Source organism: Lutra lutra, chromosome 4 (assembly GCF_902655055.1).
Source record: "Lutra lutra chromosome 4, mLutLut1.2, whole genome shotgun sequence".
NCBI classification, from domain to species: Eukaryota; Metazoa; Chordata; class Mammalia; order Carnivora; family Mustelidae; genus Lutra; species Lutra lutra.
In genome coordinates, this window is record NC_062281.1 from 119,726,259 (window position 1) to 119,751,800 (window position 25,542).

Consider the following 25,542-nt stretch of genomic DNA (forward strand, 5'->3'; position numbering starts at 1 on the left):
TTATTCACTGTTTTAGGTTTTTGCACACTTTACTCCTTGGATCCTTAGTAAAGTCACACAAAGTATCTCTTTATCATGACCCCATTTCTAGAAAACACCCTCATCAAGGATAGTAGGAAACCACTCCTTGACGACCCACAGCCTAGGGATTACATGGCTAACAGTTACCTGTAGCATCTTAGATCATAATAGGTGTCTATATTTAAGAACGCCTACTTTTGTGGGAATAGAGAAGACACCAGTGAGCAGAAAGTTGGGGCAAAGAGAAGAAAACCGAGCTAAGCTTAGAATTAAGTAAGCTAAGAATTTCATTGTGGGTTTTGATTAGTGGAACAAATAAAACAAAAAGAAAGGGAAACCCTGGTTCTTCTTATCTTTTAGCATGTCAATTCCTGACTGCCAGGAGTTAAAGGCCTTGCCACTCAGGCTCTGACCCAGGACCAGTAATACAAGAAACTCCTTGGAGCTAGGCTTAGAAGTTCTTAGGCCTCAGTCCAGAACTTGTGAGTCAGAATCTGCATTTTAACAAGATTCCGGGCTGATTACATGCATGTTAAAGAGTGAGAACCACTTTTTTTAAGGTAGAAAGGAGAGGAAAGGAAGCAATATCAGAATTTGTAAGAGAATCCATTCCAGAAGACAAGTATAAGAGTAATGATGATTACTTGGTTTTCTGCACATATATTTCCTATTTTAAATGTAATACGGTGATATCGCTCTTGTTTAATTGCCTTTCAGTATAGGTTGTTTTCTTCACCAACTGTGTAAATTATCTTTATAATTCCCATGCATCAACTGGGTATTTTTTATGTAGCTTGAGAGGCACTTAGATGCTCTATAGAGTTTTGTTTTAATTAACATAATAAGAGCCAATAATTCAAAAGAGCTATCTTTTTTGCTTATTTTCACATTTCAATTCGGAAACCTTTCCCTAAACTAACATATGCCTTAAAACTCCAGACATACTTTAGCAAAACAGAATGAAACAAAAAACCCAAACCCCATAGTGTTCTGAAAATTTTGGAAAAATGTGCATAAACCTGCACTCACATGTGTTGTAACTATACATTTTTTTAATCAAAAAAGGAATGAAAATTCAGCCAATATTAGCATTTTGCCCACTGAAGCACATCCTTATGACAGTAGATGGCTTCAGTCTTTTAGAAACTACACATAGGATAAAGTCATCATTTTGGTTTTCTTTTCTGTATTGATTAATTTGGAAATGTAAACATTTTACCATTTAGAACTTAAATTTTTTTTAATCTAAACAAATCTTACTGCCGTATTTTTTCTCATTTCTAAACTTGAAAAACTTAAAACTTAGGCAGTACAAATTTTTCAGGTTGCAAGGTACCAAAAGATTAACTAAGTAAAGTTCACATTAAAAAAAAAAAAAAAAAGACAAAGAACAACCCAAAAACAAAGAAAGGAGAAAAAGAACATAAAGGAGGTTCATCAGTAAGTCTCTACTAAAAATTTGAGACAAAATGGAAATGAACTTTCCACAACTCACTCATCCATTTTTTGTCTCCATTTTTTTCTAGGACTGGACTCATAATCAAAATTTTTTATGTACGATTTTTCAAAATTTTCTCATGTACATGATCATTTTCTCGACCCTTTGATTTTTGGTTTTTCTCTTCCCTTGAGGATGTAGAATTCTCATGCTCCTTATTTTTCAATGTGGAGAACTTGACTTCATTATCTTTGTTTTCCTTTTGAGAATGGACTTTAAGCTCTATCAGCCTTCCCCCCCTGTTATTATTTAAACTCTTATGATCATGTTCTTATTCTTTTCTTACCTTCAGCATTTTCTTCCCAGGGTGAACTTTCTCGGTTTCTCTATTTTTCATTGTTTCTGCTTTGACTTTTTCTCTCTCTGAGCTCTGGAATCTCTTCTCCTTTCCCTCCTAACTTTGTTTCTTGATGTTGCTTTTCTCTGTCCACTTTCTGGGCTTCTCCTCTGTACTCCTCTTCTCTGTATCTGTGGTACTCCATGCTTCTCTGCCAGTTCTGTCATGGCTTCTAGATCACATCCTTCTCTCCTTCCCCTAAGTCTGCTTCTTTCTCTTGTTCTACTTTGTAACTACCTTTTTTTTTTTTTCACTTTTGGATATTTTATTTTATATCTCACCCCATATACCACTTTGCCTCTTGAGACTCATAACCAGTAAGGAAATTGAAGCAGTAATCAAAAATCTCCCAATGGTCCAGGTCAGTAATCAAAAATCATCCCTGAGGAATGCTACCAAACATTTAAAGAAGAATCAATACCTATTCTCCTGAAACTGTTCCAAAAAACAGAAATGGAAGGAAAACTTTCAAACTCATGAGATCAGCATTACTTGATCCCCAAACCAGACAAAGATCCCATCAGAAAAGAGAATTATGGACCAATATCCATGATGAACATGGATGCAAAAATTCTCACCAAAATACTAGCCAATGGGATCCAACAGTACATTAAAAGGATTATTCACCATGACCAAGTGGGATTTATTCCAGGGCTGCAAGTTTGGTTCAACAACCACAAATCAATGTGATACAATACATTAATAAAAAGAACAAGAACCATATGATCCTCTCAATAGATGCAGAAAAAGCCTTTGACAAAGTACAGCATCCTTTCTTGATCAAAACTCTTCGAAGTGTAAGGATAGAGGGTACATACCTCAATATCATCAAAGCCATCTATGAAAAACCCACAGTGAATATCATTCTCAATAGGGAAAAACTAAGCACTTTTCCCCTAAGATAAGGAACACAGCAGGCCTGTCCACTACCACCACTGCTATTGAACATAGAACTAGAAGTCCTAACCTCAGCAATCAGACTACAAAAAGAAATAAAAGGCATCCAAATTGGCAAAGAAGAAGTCAAACTCTCTTTGCAGATGATATGATACTTTATGTGGAAAACCCTAAAGAGGGGCGCCTGGGTGGCTCAGTGGGTTAAGCCTGTGCCTTCGGCTCAGGTCATGATCCCAGGGTCCTGGGATCGAGCCCCGCAACGGGCTCTCTGCTCAGCGGGGAGCCTGCTTCCCTCTCTCTCTCTCTGCCTGCCTCTCTGCCTACTTGTGATCTCTGTCTATCAAATAAATAAAATCTTTAAAAAATAAAAAGAAAAAAAAATTAAAAAACCCTAAAGACTCAATCCCAAAACTGTTGAAACTCATACAGGAATTCAGTCAAGTGTCAGGATATAAAATCAATGTACAGAGAGGAGTCAAGATGGCGGAGAAGTAGCAGCTGAGACTACTTCGGGTAGCGGGAGATCAGCTAAATAGCTTATCTAAAGTTGCAAACACCTACAAATCCAACGGGAGATTGAAGAGAAGAAGAACAGCAACTCTAGAAACAGAAAATCAACCACTTTCTGCAAGGTAGGACTGGCGGAGAAGTGAATCCAAAGCGACGGGAAGATAGACCGCGGGGGGAGGGGCCGGCTCCCGGCGAGCGGCGGAGCAACGGAGCACAAAATCAGGACTTTTAAAAGTCTGTTCCGCTGAGGGACATCGCTCCAGAGGCTTAACTGGGGTGAAGCCCAGGCGGGGTCAGCGCGGCCTCAGGTCCCGCAGGGTCACAGAAGGATCGGGGGTGTCTGAGTGTCGCAGAGCTTACCGGTATTAGAACGGGGAAGCTGGCTACAGAGACAGAGCCGAGGAGTGACTCTCAGCTCGGGGTTGCCTTGAACCGGTCGCAGGCTCGGTCAGCTCGGAGCGCGGCCGGAGGCCAGGGTGACGGGAGTCATTGGGCGCTGTTCTCTGAGGGCACACTGAGGAGTGGGGCCCCGGGCTCTCGGCTCCTCCGGGCCCGACACCGGGAGGCCGCCATCTTCATTCCCGTCCTTCGGAACTCTACGGAAAGCACTCAGGGAACAAAAGCTCCCGAAAGCAAACCCGAGCGGATTACTCAGCGCGGCCCCGGGTAGGGGCGGTGCAACTCCGCCTGGGGCAAAGACGCTTGAGAATCACTACAACAGGCCCCTCCCCCAGAAGATCAACGGGAAACCCAGCCAGGACCAAGTTCACCTACCAAGGAGTGCAGTTTCAATACCAATGAGAGCGGCGGAATTCCAGAGGAGAAGAAAGCAAAGCACGGAACTCATGGCTTTCTCCCCATGATTTTTTAGCCTTGCAGTTAATTTAAATTTTTTTTTCTTTTTCTCTTCTTCTGCTAAATTTTTTTAACTTTTACCGTTTTCTTTTTTAACATTTTTTAAATAGTTTATCTAATATATATATATTTTTTTCCTCTTTTTATATTTTTTCTTTATCAGCTTTCTTTTTTTTAATAGTTTTTTTTTTCTGAACCCCTTTTTATCCCCTTTCTCCCCCCTCACAATTTGGGATCTCTTCTGATCTGGCTAAAGCATATTTTCCTGGGGTTGTTGCCACCCTTTTAGTATTTTACTTGCTCCTTCATAAACTCTTATCTGGACAAAATGACAAGGCGGAAAAATTCACAACAAAAAAAAGAACAAGAGGCAGTACCAAAGGCTAGGGACCTAATCAATAAAGACATTGGTAATATGTCAGATATAGAGTTCAAATGACGATTCTCAAGGTTCTAGCCGGGCTTGAAAAAGGCATGGAAGATATTAAAGCAACCCTCTCGGGAGATATAAAAGCCCTTTCTGAAGAAATAAAAGAACTAAAATCTAACCAAGTTGAAATCAAAAAAGCTATTAATATCCTTGATGAACACAGATGCAAAAATTCTCACCAAAATACTAGCCAATAGGATTCAACAGTACATTAAAAGGATTATTCACCACGACCAAGTGGGATTTATTCCAGGGCTGCAAGGTTGGTTCAACATCTGCAAATCAATCAGTGTGATACAACACATTAATAAAAGAAAGAACAAGAACCATATGATACTCTCCATAGATGCTGAAAAAGCATTTGACAAAGTACAGCATCCCTTCCTGATCAAAACTCTTCAAAGTGTAGGGATAGACGGCACATACCTCAATATTATCAAAGCCATCTATGAAAAACCCACCGCAAATATCATTCTCAATGGAGAAAAACTGAAAGCTTTTCCGCTAAGGTCAGGAACACGGCAGGGATGTCCGTTATCACCACTGCTATTCAACATAGTACTAGAAGTCCTAGCCTCAGCAATCAGACAACAAAAGGAAATTAAAGGCATCCAAATCGGCAAAGAAGAAGTCAAACTATCACTCTTCGCAGATGATATGATACTCTATGTGGAAAACCCAAAAGACTCCACTCCAAAACTGCTAGAACTTGTACAGGAATTCAGTAAAGTGTCAGGATATAAAATCAATGCACAGAAATCAGTTGCATTTCTCTACACCAACAACAAGACAGAAGAAAGAGAAATTAAGGAGTCCATCCCATTTACAATTGCACCCAAAACTATAAGATACCTAGGAATAAACCTAACCAAAGAGACTAAGAATCTATACTCAGAAAACTATAAAGTACTCCTGAAAGAAATTGAGGAAGACACAAAGAAATGGAAAAATGTTCCATGCTCCTGGATTGGAAGAATAAATATTGTGAAAATGTCTATGCTACCTAAAGCAATCTACACATTTAATGCAATTCCTATCAAAGTACCATCCATTTTTTTTAAAGAAATGGAACAAATAATCCTAAAATTTATATGGAACCAGAAAAGACCTCGAATAGCCAAAGGAATATTGAAAAAGAAAGCCAAAGTTGGTGGCATCACAATTCCGGACTTCAAGCTCTATTACAAAGCTGTCATCATCAAGACAGCATGGTACTGGCACAAAAACAGACACATAGATCAATGGAACAGAATAGAGAGCCCAGAAATGGACCCTCAACTCTATGGTCAACTCATCTTCAACAAAGCAGGAAAGACTGTCCAATGGAAAAAAGACAGCCTCTTCAATAAATGGCGTTGGGAAAATTGGACAGCCACACGCAGAAAAATGAAATTGGATCATTTCCTTACACCACACACGAAAATAGACTCAAAATGGATGAAGGATCTCAATGTGAGAAAGGAATCCATCAAAATCCTTGAGGAGAACACAGGCAGCAACCTCTTCGACCTCATCCACAGCAACCTCTTCCTAGGAACAACGCCAAAGGCAAGGGAAGCGAGGGCAAAAATGAACTATTGGGATTTTATCAAGATCAAAAGCTTTTGCACAGCAAGGGAAACAGTTAACAAAACCAAAAGACAACTGACAGAATGGGAGAAGATATTTGCAAACGACATATCAGATAAAGGGCTAGTGTCCAAAATCTATAAAGAACTTAGCAAACTCAACATCCAAAGAACAAATAATCCAATCAAGAAATGGGCAGAGGACATGAACAGACATTTCAGTAAAGAAGACATCCAGATGGCCAACAGACACATGAAAAAGTGCTCCATATCACTGGGCATCACGGAAATACAAATCAAAACCACAATGAGATACCACCTAACACCTGTCAGAATGGCTAAAATTAACAAGTCAGGAAATGACAGATGCTAGCAAGGATGCAGAGAAAGGGGAAACCTCCTATGCTGTTGGTGGGAATGCAAGCTGGTGCAACCACTCTGGAAAACAGCATGGAGGTTCCTCAAAATGTTGAAAATAGAACTACCCTATGACCCAGCAATTGCACTGCTGGGTATTTACCCTAAAGATACAAACGTAGTGATCCGAAGGGGCATGTGCACCCGAATGTTTATAGCAGCAATGTCTACAATAGCCAAACTATGGAAAGAACCTAGATGTCCATCTACATACGAATGGATAAAGAAGATGTGGTATATATACACAATGGAATACTATGCAGCCATCAAAAGAAATGAAATCTTGCCATTTGTGACAACGTGGATGGAACTAGAGGGTATCATGCTTAGCGAAATAAGTCAATCGGAGAAAGACAACTATCATATGATCTCCCTGATATGAGGGAGAGGAGATGCAACATGGGGGGTTGAGGGGGTAGGAGAAGAGTAAATGAAACAAGATGGGATTGGGAGGGAGACAAACCATAAGTGACTCTTAATCTCACAAAACAAACTGAGGGTTGATGGGGGGAGGGGGTTGGAAGAGGGGGGTGGGGTTATGGATATTGGGGAGGGTATGTGCTATGGTGAGTGCTGTGAAGTGTGTAAACCTGGCGATTCGCAGACCTGTACCCCTGGGGATAAAAATATATGTTTATAAAGCTGTAAAAAAAAAAAGAAAAGAAAAAAGAAAGGATGAATACCCAAGTTTTGTAGCAACATGGACGAGACTGGAAGAGATTATGCTGAGTGAAATAAGTCAAGCAGAGAGAGTCAATTATCATATGGTTTCACTTATTTGTGGAGCATAACAAATAGCATGGAGGACAAGGGGAGATGGAGAGGAGAAGGGAGTTGAGGGAAATTGGAAGGGGAGGTGAACCATGAGAGACTATGGACTCTGAAAAACGATCTGAGAATTTTGAAGGGGTGGGGGGTGGGAGGTTGGGGGCACCAGGTGGTGGGTATTGTAGAGGGCACGGATTGCATGAAGCACTGGGTGTGGTGCAAAAATAATGAATACTGTTATGCTGAAAAAATAAAAAATTTTAAAAAAATCAATGTACAGAAATCAGTTGCATTTCTATACACCAACAACAAGACAGAAGAAAGAGAAATTAAGGAGCCAATCCCATTTACAATTGCACCCAAAACCTTTAGATACCTAGGATTAAATCTAACCAAAGAGGCAAAGAATCTGTACTCAGAAAACTATAGAATATTCATAAAAGAAACTGAGGAAGACACAAAGAAATGGAAAAGCGTTCCATGCTCATGGATTGGAAGAACAAATACTGTGAAAATGTCTATGCTACCTAGAGCAATCTACACATTTAACACAATTCCTATCAAAACACCATCAACTTTTTTCAAAGAAATGAAACAAATAACCCTAAAACTTGTATGGAACCAGAAAAGACCCTGAATAGCCAGAGGAATGTTGAAAAAGAAAGCTGAAAAAGCTGATGGCATCAGAATTCCAGACTTCAAGCTCTATTACAAAGCTGTAATCATCCAGACAGTGTGGTACGGGCACAAAAACAGACCCATAGATCAATGGAACAGAACAGAGAGCCCAGAAATAGACCCTCAACTCTATGGTCAACTAATCTTCGACAAAGCGGGAAAGACTGTCCAATGGAAAAAATACAGTTTCTTCAACAAATGGTGCTGGGAAAATTGGACAGCCATATGCAGAAGAATGAAAGTGGACCATTTCCTTACATCACACACAAAAATAGACTCAACGTAAATGAAAGACCTCAGTGTGAAACAGGAATCCATCAAAATCCTTGTGGAGAACACAGGCAGCAAACTCTTTGACCTCAGCCACAGCAACTTCTTCCTAGAAATATCGTTAAGGCAAGGGAAGCAAGGGCAAAAATGAACTACTAGGACTTCATCAAGATAAAAAGCTTTTTTTTTTTCTTTTTTTGCATAGCAAAGGAAAGAGTCAACAAAACCAAAAGACAACTGACAGAATAGAGGAAGATATTTGCAAATGACATATTAGATAAAGGGCTAGTATTCAAAATCTGTAAAGAACTTCTCAAACTCAACACCCAAAGAACAAATAATCCAATCAGGACATGGGAAGAAAACATGAACAGACATTTCTGCAAAGAAGACATCCCAATGGACAATAGGCACATGAAAAAGTGCTCAACCATACTCGGCATCAGGGAAATACAAATCAAAACCATAGTGAGATACCACCTCACACCAGTCAGAATGGCTAAAATTAACAAGTCAGGAAAAAACAGGTGTTGGTGAGGATTCAGAGAAAGGGAACCCTCCTACACTGTTGGTGGGAATGCAAGCTGGTGCAGCCACTGTGGAAAACAGTATGGAGTTTCCTCAAAAAGTTGAAAATAGAGCTACTCTATGACCCAGCAATCTTGCTACTGGGTATTTACCCCAAAGATACAAATGTAGTGATCTGAAGGGGTATGTTCACCCTAGTGTGTATAGCAGCAATGTCCACAATAACTAAACTATGGAAAAGCCTAGATACCCATTAACAGATGAATGGATAAAGAAGATGTGGTGTAGATATACAATGGAATATTATGCAGCCATCAAAAAGACCAAAATCTTGACATTTGCAAAGACATGGATGGAACTAGAGACTATTATGCTACATGAAATAAGTCAATCAGAGAAAGGCAATTATATGATCTCATTGGTTTGAGGAATTTGAGAAACAAAACAGGATCATAAGGCAAGGGAGGGGAAAATGGAAAAGACGAAAACAGAGAAGGAGACAAACCTTGAGAGACTCTTAGTTTCAGGAAACAAACTGAGGGTTGCTGGAGTGGAAGGGGATGGGAGGGATGGAGTGGTAGGGTGATGGACACTGGGGACAGTGTTTGCTATGGTGAGTGCTGTGATTTATGTAAGACTGATGATCACAGACCTGTACCCCTGAAACAAATAATACATAATATTTTAATTAAAAATATTGTATAAATATTTCTTATAGTATCCCTTTGATATTGAGGTCAGATAAAAGAACCTCACTCTATGGGTGACAAAACTGAGGTGATTCTCCAGGTCATGTGTTTCTTAAACTATTGAGAAGTGGCATCTCATTTACAAGTCTTCTTGTAGCTGGCAAAATTAATTTTTGCTGAAAAAAATGAGATCATTTTATTACATTTCAGTCTCCCCTCAACTATGGAAAAAGGAGAATAAAAGCTCTTTTTTTTCTTTTTCAGAATCCTGCTGGACACTTTATCTCCTACATATTTGTCTATGAGCCCAGTTCCTTCTAGATGAGAGTAAGGTACTGGGATGTGGGCTGAGGCTGCTAGATGAGTGAGGACAGACAAGTAGCTGTTGATGAGTGAGAACCATTGTATCTGCCTTGGGTTATATCCCATTCCCTTCTACACTGTGCATCTATTCTTTTCCTTATTTTTATTATGATCATGCTCATTGCTCTTTGATTCTATTTAAACTTCTAATTTTACCCCTTTCCTAATCTTTTTCCTTAGACAGATTTTTCTCTAACATTCTTACGATTCCTTTCTTTACTCCTTGACTCCCATCTTCTTTTCTTCATTCCATTATGCTTTGTATTATGTTTATTTTTATATTATGCTTTTCTTAACTCTTTGACTTCTTTTTGCTCTTACTCCCACTTTTAGATTTGGCCCCTTTCTTCACCTTGTTTTTATTATATTTATCATCTTTTTTTCTGAATTTCTTCTAATGTCTCTCTCTTTACTGTTATATTAATTGTTTTAACTTTCTTTTCCTCTTCCTGTTTGGACTCTTGGACACATGCCTCTGATCAGTTACGTTTTTCTCTTTTACTCTAGCTGGACTTATTTGATTTGTTTTGTTTCAGTTTCTTTTGTTTACTCACTCTTAAGCTCCTTTGATTCAACTTTCACCACTGGACACCCTCATTCTTTGGGTTTTCGGAATCTCTTGCCTCCAATGTGAAGCCATCTCACTATGTCTGAAATGATCCCTTGATCTGAATCTGGAGGGAAATTGATAATCCTTCATCCTATTTCTTTAATTTCTTTGCTAGACCTAGTAACTAAAAGTCTCTTCTGATAGGAAGCAGGCTGGAAGTTAGGTAGATCGATCTCTCTCTCTTTCTCTCTGTTTTTCCTTTCTTTGTCATCAGCTTTAGGCATACTTTTTCTAATTAGGAATCTATTTTCAGGTATAGGAGGGAACTCTTCCAATGTACAATACACTGATGTTATGCTTTAAGATTTTCAGCCTTGCTTTCACTAAATGTGCTTTAAATTGCTTTTCGTGTGTGTGTGTGTGTGTTTGGGAATTTTTTTCCTATTTTTTTTTAAAGATTTTATTTATATATTTAACAGAGAGACACAGCGAGAGAGGGAACACAAGCAGGGAGAGTGGGAGAGGGAGAAGCAGACTTCCCAGGGATCAGGGATCCCAATGTGGGGCTCAATGCGGGCCTCAATTCCAGGACCTGAGCCAAAGGCAGACACTTAAGAACTGAGCCATCCAGGTGCCCTCTTTATTTCTTTTTAAAATTTCTCTTCAGAAACACCTGGGTGGCTTAGTTGGTTAAGCATCAGAATTGGTTTCGGTTCAGGTCATGATCTTGGGGTTGTGAAATCAAGCCCCATATAGGGCTCTATGCTCAGCACAGAGTCAGCTTGAGATTCTCTCTCTCCCTTTGCCCCTCCCCCAACCTGTGCTTGCTTGCTCTCATCATTAAAATAAATAAAATTTTTTTAAAAAATCAAAAAACAAATTTTTCTCTTCAGAAGTACTTTCAGAATCAGTAAAGGACTGAGAATCTTTTGAGCTGTATGAGTCACTGGATGAGGAAGAGGAAGAGGATTTATGTCTTTTCTTCTTTCTTAGCTCTAGTTTGGGAATTAGCTCTCCACAGCTGAGTATCTCAGCAAATGGTTTGCTCACTGCATCTGTATTCTGGTTTTCTCTCTCCCACAACTTCCTTAACAGAATTCACTTGCCCCAAAACAATATGATACCCATTTAATGAGGAGTTGGTTTTATGGTTATGAAGAACCATGAACATTTTATCCTTCCCCTGTCACTGATAAAAGAGATTCTCTGTTGTGTTTAACAGAGAAACTCTTATCTTCAAAATACCCTCCATTAATAGCTTTCCCTTCTCCTTCATTTTCTTCACTGAAGTTACCATCTGAACCATAAAATCTTTGACAATGCTCCAAAACTGAAAACTCTTACAATATAATGGCTTCTGAGTTAATTTCCCTGACCCCTTTTTAACTGTAAAAGACAATAAAATTTATCCCATGTTTGGGGGAATATATCAGAAAAAAATCAAAGACAACTCTCCCAGCAGGTTGATTATTAATGGCAAAGTCAAATAAACAAACAAATAACCCACAGAACAATGAGAATGAATGCTGAATCTTTGTTCCAATGGCTCTAATACTTTAGTCTTTAAATAGAGAACAATTGAGGACAAGTTGATTCAATCAAGGACAACTGATCCAATCCTTTCACTCCTGTACTGGTAGGTACACTACTTCTTCTTGGGGTTCTATCCTTTAAAGCACTTCAGATCTACAGCTGCCCAGAAAAGGCACTGAAGCCCATGACTACAGTCATTTTTACTAATTCACTACATAAATTTTATTTTACTTTAAAAGTTACTTTAATTTTTTTTCTTTCCATTGTTATCTGATACATTTTTATAACGGAAATAATTTAATGGTACAATAAAAAAAAACCCTTAGATTCTATTTCAAAAGTTCAATTTACAGAACTGGAGAACAGCCCATGAAAATACTAAATTATTTGCCCACAGTTTCTCAGCTAATCCTTGGCAGAACTAGAACTGAACCAGGATTGGCACCATACTTTTCCTACTTTAGTTCCTAGTATTAAGGGTTAAAACTCATGCCCACTTTTGTAAACTTTTTATCTTTCATTATAAATGTAAATTCTATTCTGCTCTCTTCTTCCTTAAATGTATTAAGGAATTCTTTTCTAGCTATAAACCAAAATAGTTCAATTCTAGAGACAATTTTACCCATAGCTGTTGCTATACTTAGAGTTTTAAAATACTGCACATGTAAGTGTTGTAGTATATGGTGTATGTAGATTAGAATGGTTTTGCTATGCATTAGTGTTTGAAAATGACCAAATATCTTACTGTTCTTTCATTAAATATAGTGATTGAACAGCTGTTTTATCCTACTACTTATGTCATGAACAAGTCTTAGATGAATATGAGCAGATCATGTTTCAAGGGACCCGTAGATGATCCAGGTAACAAAGATCAAAATGCAACAAAAACGTAGGACTTTTAAAGTTATCAAAGCTTTTTGTTTTTGCTTTTTTTTGTTTGTTTGTTTTTGTTTGTTTTTTAAGTAGGCTCCCTGCCCAACCTGAAGAACAGGCAAGGTTTGAACTCATGCCCCTGAGATCAAGACCTAAGCTGAGATCAAGAGTCAGAAGCTTAACTGACTGAGTCATCCCGGCACCCCAAGATTTTTAAAAAATTAATATAATCACCATCAAATTATATTATCAACAAGTTTTTCTAGACTCTACATAAGATTTGTAGTGTCTAGACTTCTTAAGGAGATAACATGCAGACAGTCAATTTTATGAAAAAGAAAGCTACACATTCTTTTGGGTATTGGATTATTAAAAGAATGAAGTTAGAGGATGGAGTAAATTTGGAGAGGATGAAAGATCATGGAGGGAACAGTTCAGCACTTTCTGGAAGGAGAAAATAAGGGGATAAAGGAACTAAAGAAATGAGTTTTCACAACTAGCACAGTGGAGTTAGGACCATTTACATGCATATAAGGTGTGTAATTAATATTTACAATTTGGGCTGAAAGGAAATTATAAAATCAAGCACTTCTCAACAGTGTATAAAGTAAGCCATGCTTCTGACTAAAGAAAAATATTTTAGTTGGAAGACTTTTTTATTCATTATGGAAAGTTAAAGTATTTAAAATGTAGTTTTGGATGGAAGTGATAAAATATACATCCCTCCCTGCTTTGATGTACTTCTGGGGTATTAACCAATGTTTTTGGTTGTTTTTATTTTGTTGTTTTTCTTTTTTCTCCTGTTGCCTCTTTCACTGAGACAACTGGACTATAAAGTAGATGTTCCTCAAGGAAGGGTTATCAAATCCTTCATTTTAAAAAAAGATTTTATTTATTTATTTGACAGAGAGAGGGAACACAAGCAGGGGGAATGGGAGAGGGAGAAGCTGGCTTCCCACTGAACAGGGAGCCCCATGTGGGGCTTGATCCAAGGACCCTGGGATCGTGACCTGAGCCAAAGGCAGACACTTAACGACTGAGCCATCCAGGTGCCCCCATTTTTAAACATCTCAGATTAAGATCCAAACTTGAGACGAAAGAATTAGAAAAATACCTAATGGATCAAAACCCCATTTTTCCTGTCCTCAAGACTGAAGATTCTCTAGACTTGGGGAAAAGGAAGGTAGTCAGAGGGAAAGAAAAGAGCTCAAATGCTGAGTACCTGAGAAAAAAACTTGGGCTCTCCTTTCTCTTGGATTTGTTCTGAAGTTGGGTGTGGTAAGGTTTGGGGAAAAAGAGAGCACTCCTCTCTGCGTAATTTTAGAAATTGGAAAGCAGAAGAAATGTCATTTTTCCAGTGTACTTTGAGAAGGTGTCAAGACTCCAGAATTCTCCCTCACTCCCCCATGCCAATGGCACAAGAGCAATAGGGTTGAGATGGTGGTGTGGGTGACTGAGGTAGCCTCTGTGCCCCAGGAGTGTATGCAGAGCAGCAGAAGCCATGTCCCATGAGTCAGAGTCTACTACAGGGATGAGGCAGGGCCTCTTGGTGCCCCATTCCTTTTCTCAGTCTCCCAAAAGTCACAGAAACTGGTGTCCAACACAAGAAGGACGTAGCTGTAAACTTTGTGGACTGCTAATCAGGACCAGAGGGTGTACCTCACCAGATAGTAGCAAAGAGCTGATGACAACTGACAACAGGTGATAGCCCCCTGGAACATACAGGCAATCCCAATGTAAGGGGAGGGGAAACTGAACTGACTGAGATTGTTTTCCCAACATCTAGTGGAATGGAGGCTTGAAATAGAATGAAAGCATTTCTTGGATACTTGAGCTTATGAACTGAAACTTGGACCCATTATGTTATCAATAGTGATAGATTTGTGAAAGAAGTCTCCTTTCCTAATATTAGTAAGAACTGACATCTTCAGATGCAATAGGATCTATTAAAAACCATACAACATATTAATATCAACTGGTGTTGATATTGAATCTCAGTCATCAGATAAATGCTCAAATGGCAAACATACCTCTTTTTAAAAAAAAAATTTCCTATCATACCTACTACCAGTACTAGCTACCATTACTGAATATGTACTACATGCTGGACCTTGCCCTAAGCCTTGTGGATGACATATTTAATTCCTTAGGTAGTCCTATGAGGTAATACTTACATGAAAAAAGCTAAATAAATTGCCAAATTTTGCAAAGCTTGAACTTTATGTGATTGGAGAACCTTTTGCCTAATCATTATGCCATTCTGTCTTAGACTGAAATACTGAAATACTACATCTTTAAAGTTACATCAAATCATCAAAATCCATGTTTCCCCCTAAACTTTAGAGTTTTTCTATTGGAGAATTTAAGGCAAATTCAAGAGGGCTCTTAGCCAAGACTCATCTTCCAGTCTCTGTCTCCAGTTTAACTCTAGTTTCCAGAGAAGCAAGGCTACTATGACCTTTTCCATAGATTATCTGATCATTGGGTGAGGCCTTTCCCTTGTGCAGGTCACCTATCAATGTAAGTAGACATCTCTTCTAACCGTTTGGCTCTGAAACTTCAGGTCACTATTTTGTTTTTAGTTTTCACACTTAAACTTCTGTATTTTAATCTCCTTTTCTGACCTGCCTTCCCTAAAAGCTATTTATCTTTAAGTCATTAGATCAATGACTTCATCCTGAAACCCAATATTTTGGAGAGAGAGAGAGAGAGGAAAAAAAGGAGGCCCTGTTTTTAGTAAGGGCAAATTGGTTTTGTTTGCCAGTGCTATGTTATAAAGCTTCTCCACTGCTATCAGCAAAAACTATCAGAAAAAGCAGTGTTTTGTAACCTTTTCTGGGATCACAATATTTCAGTCATATCTGCTTGGAATATGACTCTCATCATGGTATTTTTTTCCCCATAATACATAGTTATATGTAATTTTTTTCACACCTTTCATCTAGGAGTATATTGTTTTGAAGAAAAGTTTGAAAGTTAAACACAAGCCTTTACTGAGAGTATTTGATATCTATCTTATGAAAAATATGACTGAATAAAGTTACACTTGAAGTTCTATTTTTATCCTTAAATTAAAGTTTAAAGAAAGAAAAGGGATTAACAGTTATTATTAGATTTTTATGTTAAAAATTATGAACTTTCAATATATAAATTTCAGGTTTTTCCCAATAGACTTTATTACTTCTCCTGACTGTCTTTTCATTTTCCTGTGCTGTCCATCAACCAACTATTTCCTATCCTTTTGGGATATTCCTCAATTTCTGTTTGCAGTACAATGTCATATTTCTTTTATTTTAAATGATTTTAATTTCATTTTTAATATATAGTGAGAACACACTGTAATGAGTTCATTTCACTCTTTTCAGTTTCAAAATAATTTTGTCTTTTGAAATTTTTGCTTCCTAAAATAAGTCAAGCATTTCAGAGATTTCACAGAAAGAGTCTCTTTTCTCTTTTAATTTTCTATATTTATAGAAAAGAGTTCCATGTATCCAAGCACTTTTATAAAGTAGAGGTGTTTAGTAAAATAGAATCGGCAACATAATAAATATTTCTCCATTGGGATATTTTTGTGGCAAAGTTATGTAAAGCAACTTATGTCTTCATGCTCTTATGTTAGAAGAAAGATTGTTTTTTTATTTCTTCACAATAAAAAGGTTTGCTAGATTTCTTTCTGATTATGAAGGCTCGTGCTTATTTACAATAGCTATATTATAAAAATTATTCGGCAGTTACATGCAATAGACTTGTACAGGTAGCAACATAGATCTAAAACCCATAGTATTAGGTGGAAAATGTAAGAAAAGAATGTGATACCATCTAAGTAAATTTAAAATATCTGTAAAAAAACAAAAAAATTTAGGACTACAAACAAACTGAAAGATTTACACCAAATGCATTAGCATAGTCGTCAGTGGGGGATGGTTTGAGTGATCTAAGTAGGAAATGGGGGTAAAAGAAGAAATTTCAGATAATACAAAAGTACAGGGACGCCTGGGTGGCTCAGTTGGTTGGGCAGCTGCCTTCGGCTCAGGTCATGATCCCAAGTCCTGGGATCGAGTCCCGCATCTGGCTCCTTGCTCAGCAGGGAGCCTGCTTCTCCCTCTGCCTCTGCCTGCCATTCTGTCTGCCTGCACTCGCTCTCTCTCCCTCTCTCTCTGACAAATAAATAAAATCTTTAAAAAAAAAATACAAAAGTACAAAAAATTCAAAATCACCCTCAATCCCATTACCTAGTAATAATCACAGTGCGTATTTTGGAGTATAGCCATCCAGATCTCTCTCTTTCACACCCAGACCGCCCCCCCCCAACATGCTTTATTATGGGATTATAATCTGTTTTTAAAGCAGCAGGGCCTTAGGCTAGTCACTAAACTTCTCTGTCTCTATTTCCTAAGTATTATAGTATGTATGTAAGTATTATGTAGTAAGTATGTAAGTATTACATGGAGATAAGGATATCCACTGGGCTGTATCTCCAGGATCTAGAGCATATATTTCAACAAATATTTGTTAGTTAACTGAAAGTAACAATTAGCAATAATGAATATGAAATGTCTGGTACCTAGAAAATACTCATTAAGTGGTAGCTATTGTCTTATTAAGATAAGCTATGGGGATGATGTTGAAAATAGAAGGAGAGATAAAAAGCTTCCAGGGATGATGTTGAAGGAGAGAAGCAGAAAGGAAAAAAATTCAGAAAGTCCAGATTGCCAGTGAGAGTCCAAGATTAGATGCTAGGGCCAATGTGAGTTTGAAAATGTAGAAATTAATGTTGACAAGTTTAGAAGAAGAAAAGGAGTTGCTCTGAATTAGGCTCAGCATTCAGGGTTACCAACAGCCTATCCAAATGGAAAATACACATGTGGCTTTTAACAATGTGTGGATGTGAATAATCAACTCATCAAGGTAAAATCCTTAAGCTTCTTCTACCCAATATCATTGCTATACCCAAAGCCATATTGCAGAAAGAGTTGATAAATGCATGTTTTCTTAATGCTACTATGTGGCAGGAATTTAAGTTATAATCTCTTTTCAAGGCACGTCTGTATTAAAAGGAATTGACACCTGAGTGTCAATTACTACATAAAGGCTAATTGACCTAATTAATCTAATGTGGGTCAATGGCTCTATACTACCAAAAGAACATTTTCAAATGAAAGTGGGGGAGGGGGAGTGGAAAGGAACTCCAAAAAGAATTTCTTTAAGTGAACATCCTTAAGTTTAGTGAGTCTGATTTATTTCTTGCACACAGATATAATATTGCTGCATATTATATTGCTGGAGTGGCTGAGCTGGGATAAAAGAGATAGACTAATTCTCTGAGGAATCTGAGGAATATTCTGTTCATCACTCAGGGGAAGGCACTATATAAATTACATTATAACAATACTACCTCTTTCTGATAATGTAGCACCAAAAGAAGAATTCAACATGACAAGAAGTCAAATTTACTATCATACTCTTTTGATTCTCTTGGTGATGTGATAAAGTACATGCTGATACCTGCTTTTTATTTGATTAACTCCAGCTTCTTTGAATGCCAACTTGTTCCATTTGAAGTTTTGCCTGTCAAATATAAACTGGGACTGATAATATCTGGGCCCTATGACTGAGGAAAGAATGTATAAAATACACCTGTGGTAGGCAAAATAAAGCCCCCAAGGATATTCATGTTTTAATCTTCCGTATTTGTGAATATGTCAAATTACATGGCAAAAGGAACCTTGAACATGAAGTGAAGGTCTTGGGATGGGGAGAGTATCCTGGATAATCCATGCGGGCCCAATGTACTCATAGGTGTTCTTATAAATGAAAGAAGGAAGCAAGAGGGTCAGAGAAGGAGGTGAAGGCTGGAAGCAAAGGCCAGAGAGAGAGGAAGGGTGATAAGTTTGAAGATGCTACACTGCTAGCTTCAATAGTGGAGAAAAGGGCCACAAGTCAAGGAATGTAGGTGGCTTCTAGAGAAGTCAAGGAAATGAATTCTCCCTTAGAGCCTCCAGAAGAGATGTAGCCCTGGATTTTAAAATCAAACAACCTTGATTTTAGCCCAGTGACACTGATTTTTGGACTTCTGACCTCTAGACATGTAAGTAATAAATTTGTCTTGTTTTAAGCCAGAGTTTGTGGTGATCTGCTATAGCAGCAAGAGAAACTAATGTGTCACCTTTAGGCTCATGGCACAGAGCTGCAATGATATCATTTTAGTTGGGTTGAAATGACTTTCCCAAACTGTACCTATAATCCAAGTCAGAGCTATGATATAAACCAGGGAAGCACTGCTGCAGAAGCTCTTGTTTTGCCTTTTATTCATCCCAAGCTCACTTTGCTCCAACTTATTCTGAGGCCTTTAGAGAGATGGAGCATGAGTGAGGGCTTCCTAAGTTGGGAAGAAATCAGTCCTGTCATGGGTTAATTCCCCTCTCCTGGGGTTTTAAAACCCAAAGATATTTTCTAAAAAGATACTTTCAACTATAAACAATGCCTTTTAATCAACTCTCTGTTCTGTACTCAAGATTAAACAAACATGAACCACTTAGAGGATGAAGAAAGTGTTCACAAAGCCTTTAGAAAATGTTTACGTGTCTTCACTTGGAGTCAATAGACTGGATATGCTGTTGGGCTAATAGTGTAGAATGGGAAGGAGCTTTGATCACCTGATCAAAATCTTACATGGGGCCAAGAAATTTAAAAAAAAAATGATGCTATGAGCAGCACTGTGCTAATGAGCACTTACATCCATTAAGTAACATTATCCAATTATCCCATGCTTACTATCCCTACTTTTATTTTTTTTTAAATGACAGATTGAAAGACTAGGATCTGTCTTTACACTATTATTTTTTTTACACGATTTTGTTTATTTACTTGACAGAGAGAGACAGCAAAAGAGGGGCACAAGCAGAGGGAGAGGAAGAGGCAGGTTTCCCACTGAGCAGGGAGCTCAATGCGGGGCTGGATCCCAGGACCCTGGGATCATGACCTGACCAAAGGCAGATGCTGAACAACTGAGCCACCCATGTGCCCGCATCCCTATTTTTAATTGAGGAAAGTTAAGCTGAAGAAATGGCACCATCCCCACTCCAAGCCTGAGCTGTTAACCACTACTCCATGTCCCTTCTTCACATCAGAACTTCCCCGCCTATCACTTGGAAAGTTTCCTAAATAACAGAGTCATGGCAGATTTGTTGTTTTCTTGATGTTCTGAGTGTGCCACCCCAGCAATTCTTCAGAATGCAGTGAGAATTTGTGAGAGGAAATGTGTATGTCACATACAACACCAAGTAAAGTGCTATTGCCAAACTCAGTCAAAGAATGGGCAGGTCGTATGGTGCAGAGTTGGCTTTCTCTAAAGCACACAGTTCTGACGGGGTCAAGGGAAAGGCCTGTTAACTGATGACATGATCGTGACTCCATTAGAAGAAAGGCAAACAATGAAAATGAATAAGTGCACATTTTGATTCTGACTATTGCAATGGTTCCAGTAAGGAAGAAAAACTGGAGGAATCCAGAGAGGTAGCAAGCTTTTGGTTGGATAGCAAGTTTTCTGATGGACGTGGGTGAATGGTAAACAGGATGACACATACCCAAGGTCTTAGAGTAACTCATGTTTTAGAGGAAGACTATTGTCCAGAAACAGGTAAAATGCTAAAGAAAATTAAAAATTTAGAGCAGAAGGAATTCCGGGAAAGGAAAAGCCTCAGCTTGTAAATAATGATGCTAAGTTAGCATATAGTTGCAGTAAGGAAAAGAACTTCTCCACTCCTATTTTACTACCTTTTTTTTTCTGGGTAAGAAGACTGGAATATTGACATGAAAGGATGGGACAAATGTTAGTAAAAAGTACTGGAGCCCCAGCTTGTCCAAGATTCCACATCTGAACAATTGTATCTCAAGAGAATGTAATATAATAGATCATAATAGATTGGGAAAATGGGCTTTGGAGTCAGATACACCTAGCATCTAATTTATTCTCCTGGCAATTTACTTAACAGCTCCAAATTTCAGTTTCATCCCCTGTAAAACCAGGATAATAGTCTACCTCGTTGGCAGGGGAATAATTCAACATAAAGCCCTTTCTTTAACCAGTACCTGGCACATAATACTGGACGCACAGTGGCTATTTGTGGTATCGCTATTATTTCTATAGACTAAATTGTTGAATTGACAAGAGAAATCTTTAAGAAATTGTGAATAAAGATTAAATATTGTGAATAAGTAGTCAATAAACCTAGAACTAATCATATTAAAGATGGTTTTACCAGTTTCCAGTGTAAATAGTGATCTCTAGGAATAGTACAGGTTTGGTAAGGTCATGCCAACCTAAATGCATTTTCCTTTTTCTGAAGGGGTTTGTATGTACTGGATATCAGGGACATTTTATAGACAAAGAGTATTGGAATTTCAGCCTCACCAAGAATCTTGTGATACCCTTATGAAAGAACTGTACACTGGCTGTTTCAGGTAGGAAGGTTTTTAACTTGTTGAATAATCCTAACAGTGCTACTTAAGAAATTTCATAACTCCAGAGGAAGGTTTCTGGGAAGAATAACTTAGAGGTTGGCCCCTCAGTCCTAAATTGCTCAACATTTTCACTAATGACTTTTATGCTAACATCTGCAGCATGCTGATTAGTGAAAGAATGCTGGGATTCAAAAGATTCTCATATGACCCAAACAACAGACAAACTATGGAACAGTATGGAATTTATCCACTAAATTCTAGTCTTTTGCTTTAGTCTAATATCAAACTCTGTAAGCAGTGTATAGGGTACAGGTCCAAGCAGTTTGTATTGCTTTTTTAAAGGTTTTTTTCAAGGGGCATCTGGCTGGCTCAGTCAGTGGAGCATCCAACTCTTGATTTTGGGGTTGTGAGTTCGAGCCCTACTTTAGGTGAAGAGATTACTTAAAAATAAATAAAAAATAAATAAAATAATATAAATATAAATAAAAAATAAAATAAAACTTAAAATTTTAGATGTATATAATTTTAAAGTAATTTTTATTTATTTTATTTTTAAATAAAATATTTAATATAAATAAAATATTTAAATTATATATATATATGTGTATATATATATATATGAGAGAGAGAGAGCTCGGTTTGGAGCTTCTGGGTAGCTCAGCTGGCTAAGCATTTGCCTTCAGCTCATGTCATGATCCCAGGATCCTAGGATAGAGCCCCACTTCAAGCTCCCTGCTCTGCAGGGAGCCTGCTTCACCCTCTCCTGCTCTCTCTGTTTATGCTTTCTCTCTGCCTCTCTCTCTCTGTGTCAAACAAATAAATAAAATCTTTTTAAAAAATTAAAGCAGAATTTCAAGGAGATATTTGTTTATCCATGTTCATAGCAGTGCTACTCTCAATAACTCAAAAATAGTAGCAACCCAGGTATCTCTCAGTGGATGAATGCTTTAAAAATGTGATGTATAACTACAATGGATTATTATTCAGCCTTAAAAAGGAAGGGAATGTTGACATGTGCTACAATGTGGATGAACCTTGAGGACATTATGCTAGGTGAAATCAGCCATACATAAAAGAACAAACACTGTGTGACTCTACACATGAGGCACCTAGAGTAGTCAAATTCATAGACACAAAAAGTAGAATGATTATTTCCAGGGTCTGGAGGGATAGAGGGAATGGGGAGTTATTATCTGTTGGGTGCAAAGTTTCACATTTGCAAGATGAAAGCGTTCTGGAGATGGATGGTGGTGATGATTGCACAGCAATACAAATATACCTAACACTGAATTGTACTCTTTAATTTTTTTTTTTAAATTTATCTATTTGCTTGAGAGAGAGAGAGCGAGCGAGCAAAAGTTTGGGGGCGGTGGAGAAACAGAGGGAGAGGGACAAGTGGACTCCCTGCTGAGTGGGGAGCCTGATGCAGAACTTGATTCCAGGACCCTGAGATCATGATCTGAGCAGAAGTCAGGTACTTAGCAGGCTGAGCCACCCAGGTGTCCCTGAATTGTACTCTTAAAAATGGTTCAGATGAGGGGCACCTGGTGGCTTCGTTGGTTAAGCATCTGACTTTTGCACCCCCCACCACTCTGTATCTTTCTCTTTAAAAAAAAAGGTTAAGATGATAATATTATATGTATTTATTATATAATTATTATAGATTTATTATATATAATTCAATTATATTAAATGTATTGTATCACATTTTTAAAAAAAGTAAACCAATATAAAATCTTAAATACTTATATCAAGAGCAACCTCATACAAAAAAGATGGAATCTATTATTATTATTTTGTATTTTATATCTTTTAAAATGTTGATACTCAGTATTATAGTGAGATGGAGAGGATAGATATCTCTATTTTTAAAATGAAAGACGCTGAGGCTTACAGAGGGGAGCCCAGGACTCCTGATTCAAGGGCCAGATATCTCCCTCTTCCAGCTCTTCCCCGGCCACAAGTTGCTCCTACTGGCTGGATTTTCAGGGTGTGTGATCTCAGTTATCTGCACTAATATCGTGCTTGAACATTTTTGCAGTTATAAACATCTCTGATAGGTTGATGTGGTAGGGATGTTTGTCTCTCTGCCAAGCTGGTGACAATTTAATGATAGTATTGTCAACCAGTGTCTTTGATGATTATACACATTTATCAGACAGTTTAATCATCTCTACTATGTCAGTGGCTCATACACCAGAAATGAAGCTCCAGGAACAGTCTATTACTCTGACAAGGATAATAGGTCATTATTACCAAATCAGCAACACAGTGCTTTAAAAATAAATGACCCTGCTTCCCATGATTATTTATTTTTCATAAGTGCCTCAGGTTTGTCTTAGCATCTAACAGCGGGAGACAATTATCCCATAATATTCTCCTTCTTCTTCTTCTTTTTTTATTTAGTATGTCTTAAATGGTCTTAAGTGGTAAATGCAATGCTTCTGTTGACCACAAAGTAGAAGCCTGGTTGGTTTTAGAGGAACATTAAGAGAAAACGGGTGGATTCATACGATGGATCGTCCTTTGTCATCCAATTCTGTTGAAAAAGAATGGCAAGCTAGGAAGATGGGAGTGGGTGAAGGAGGAAGAGAGATGCTTTGTACTACTCACATGAATGAAGATATGTTCAATGTTGTCTTAACGCTGTTTGGGCCGTCAGAGCGTACAAACAATCCCCAATGTTGCCCCTTCTCTATGTAGAGTGTTTTTTGTTTTTTGGGTTTTTTTTAAGTAGGCTCCACGCTGGGCATTCCAATACGGGGCTTGAACTCACGATCCTGAGATCAAGACCTGAGCTAGATCAAGATTCGGATGCTTAACAGACTGAACCACTAAGGTACCCCTACGTAGAGTGTTTTAAAAGGGAAACTGGTAACTCATAAAAGGAAAAATTCCTCTCCGCTTGCCCAGAAGTTCCCCAGCTCCTCCTCCCCTCAGACAGGACAGCCTGAGGAGGCCTGAGGAGTTCTTCCCCGAAGGAGCGGGCACTTGCTCTTACTGCCTGGCAAGAGCTTCTTCTCACATGGCAGCCCTCCTTGCACTGAAATCGCAACCCCTGCTGGAGATTGGACATTGCCTCCAGCTTCAAATGGAAGAAGGCCTCATAAAGGACAGGAACACTTGTTTTCTAAGGAGGGAAGGGGGGCAACTAGCTGGGTGAGGATCCGTATTTCTTTGGCAACTGAGAATCATCCTGTTAGGGGTGGCCCCTAGCTTTCAAAACAGAAAGAAGCTCGTAACTGTAAAAGGCTACAATGGGTTTCCTGCTCCCCCACACTTTTAGAGGCAAAACCTATTTATGAGGCTTTATTAAGTGCAAATAAGTCCCTCGGCTTCAACGGAGAAGCAGCAGCTGTGGAAGATGTGGTCATTTGCATATAAATGACATGATTTCAGCTCAGAGAAGAATATTGAAAAATATACATGTCGACAATGGAATCCTGATAGATTCACACATATTAAGGTCAGATATTGTAATTTTTAAGGCTGCTGCATGCTGATGATTGCATCAGATCACACATTCAATTCTGTTTGGGTTATATGAGTTTTATCTTCTATGAAATGGAGGATTTTTATTGTGAATTAATTAAACTACTTTTTTTATCCCTAAACATGAGAACATCTAGGCCAATAAGCTAAATGCTCTACAAATGCAAAGGCTCTGTGACAGCTAAAGTTACCAACTGCAAACTTGGGTGTTCTGTACGGCGAACAAAGAGGAATGTGTGCCCAGGAGTCTCCCAGAGAAGTGACTGTATGGTGCTTTCTCGAATATCTGTCGTCTGCTGCAGGGTCAACCTTTCTTTGAAGGGCCAAAAGAAGTTCCAGGTTTTATATTCAAAGACGTTTTCCCACAGCCTGGCTGAAAGATGAGTGGGGAGATTACCATAGCCCAGAAAGTCCCAGAAATTTCCCAAGGGCCCACCATTGTTTCCTGGCCCCACGGCCCGTGGCTTGTAGTTCACGGCTGGCAAGAGACACATCCTGGAATCATCTGCACTGCTCCCAGGCAAGTGTCCCCCACGCTGTCTGGAGGAAGTAGATGGGTTTCTCTCCAATATGCCCCCAATTTTGGCCCTACATCAATCAGGGTGCTTGTTGGCTCCCTTCCCACATGCAACAGAGATTGTTTAGAAATGGCCTGCTGTATATTGGCTGCCGGGAAGGCCTTACAACTACAAACACTACCTTCACCTTGCCAACCAGCCCTCAGCTCCCTCAAGGAGAACATTATCCTATAAATGATGATCACCGAAGTGATAACTTTGGATCTTCTCATAAAAAATAGTAT

At 38.5% G+C, this 25,542-nt stretch overlaps 1 pseudogene; it reads right to left on the reverse strand.

Annotated features, from left to right (window-relative positions):
* Window positions 1-1,571: 1,571 nt before the first annotated feature.
* LOC125097360 (peptidyl-prolyl cis-trans isomerase G-like) lies at window positions 1,572-25,234 on the reverse strand (annotated as a pseudogene).
* Window positions 25,235-25,542: the final 308 nt, after the last annotated feature.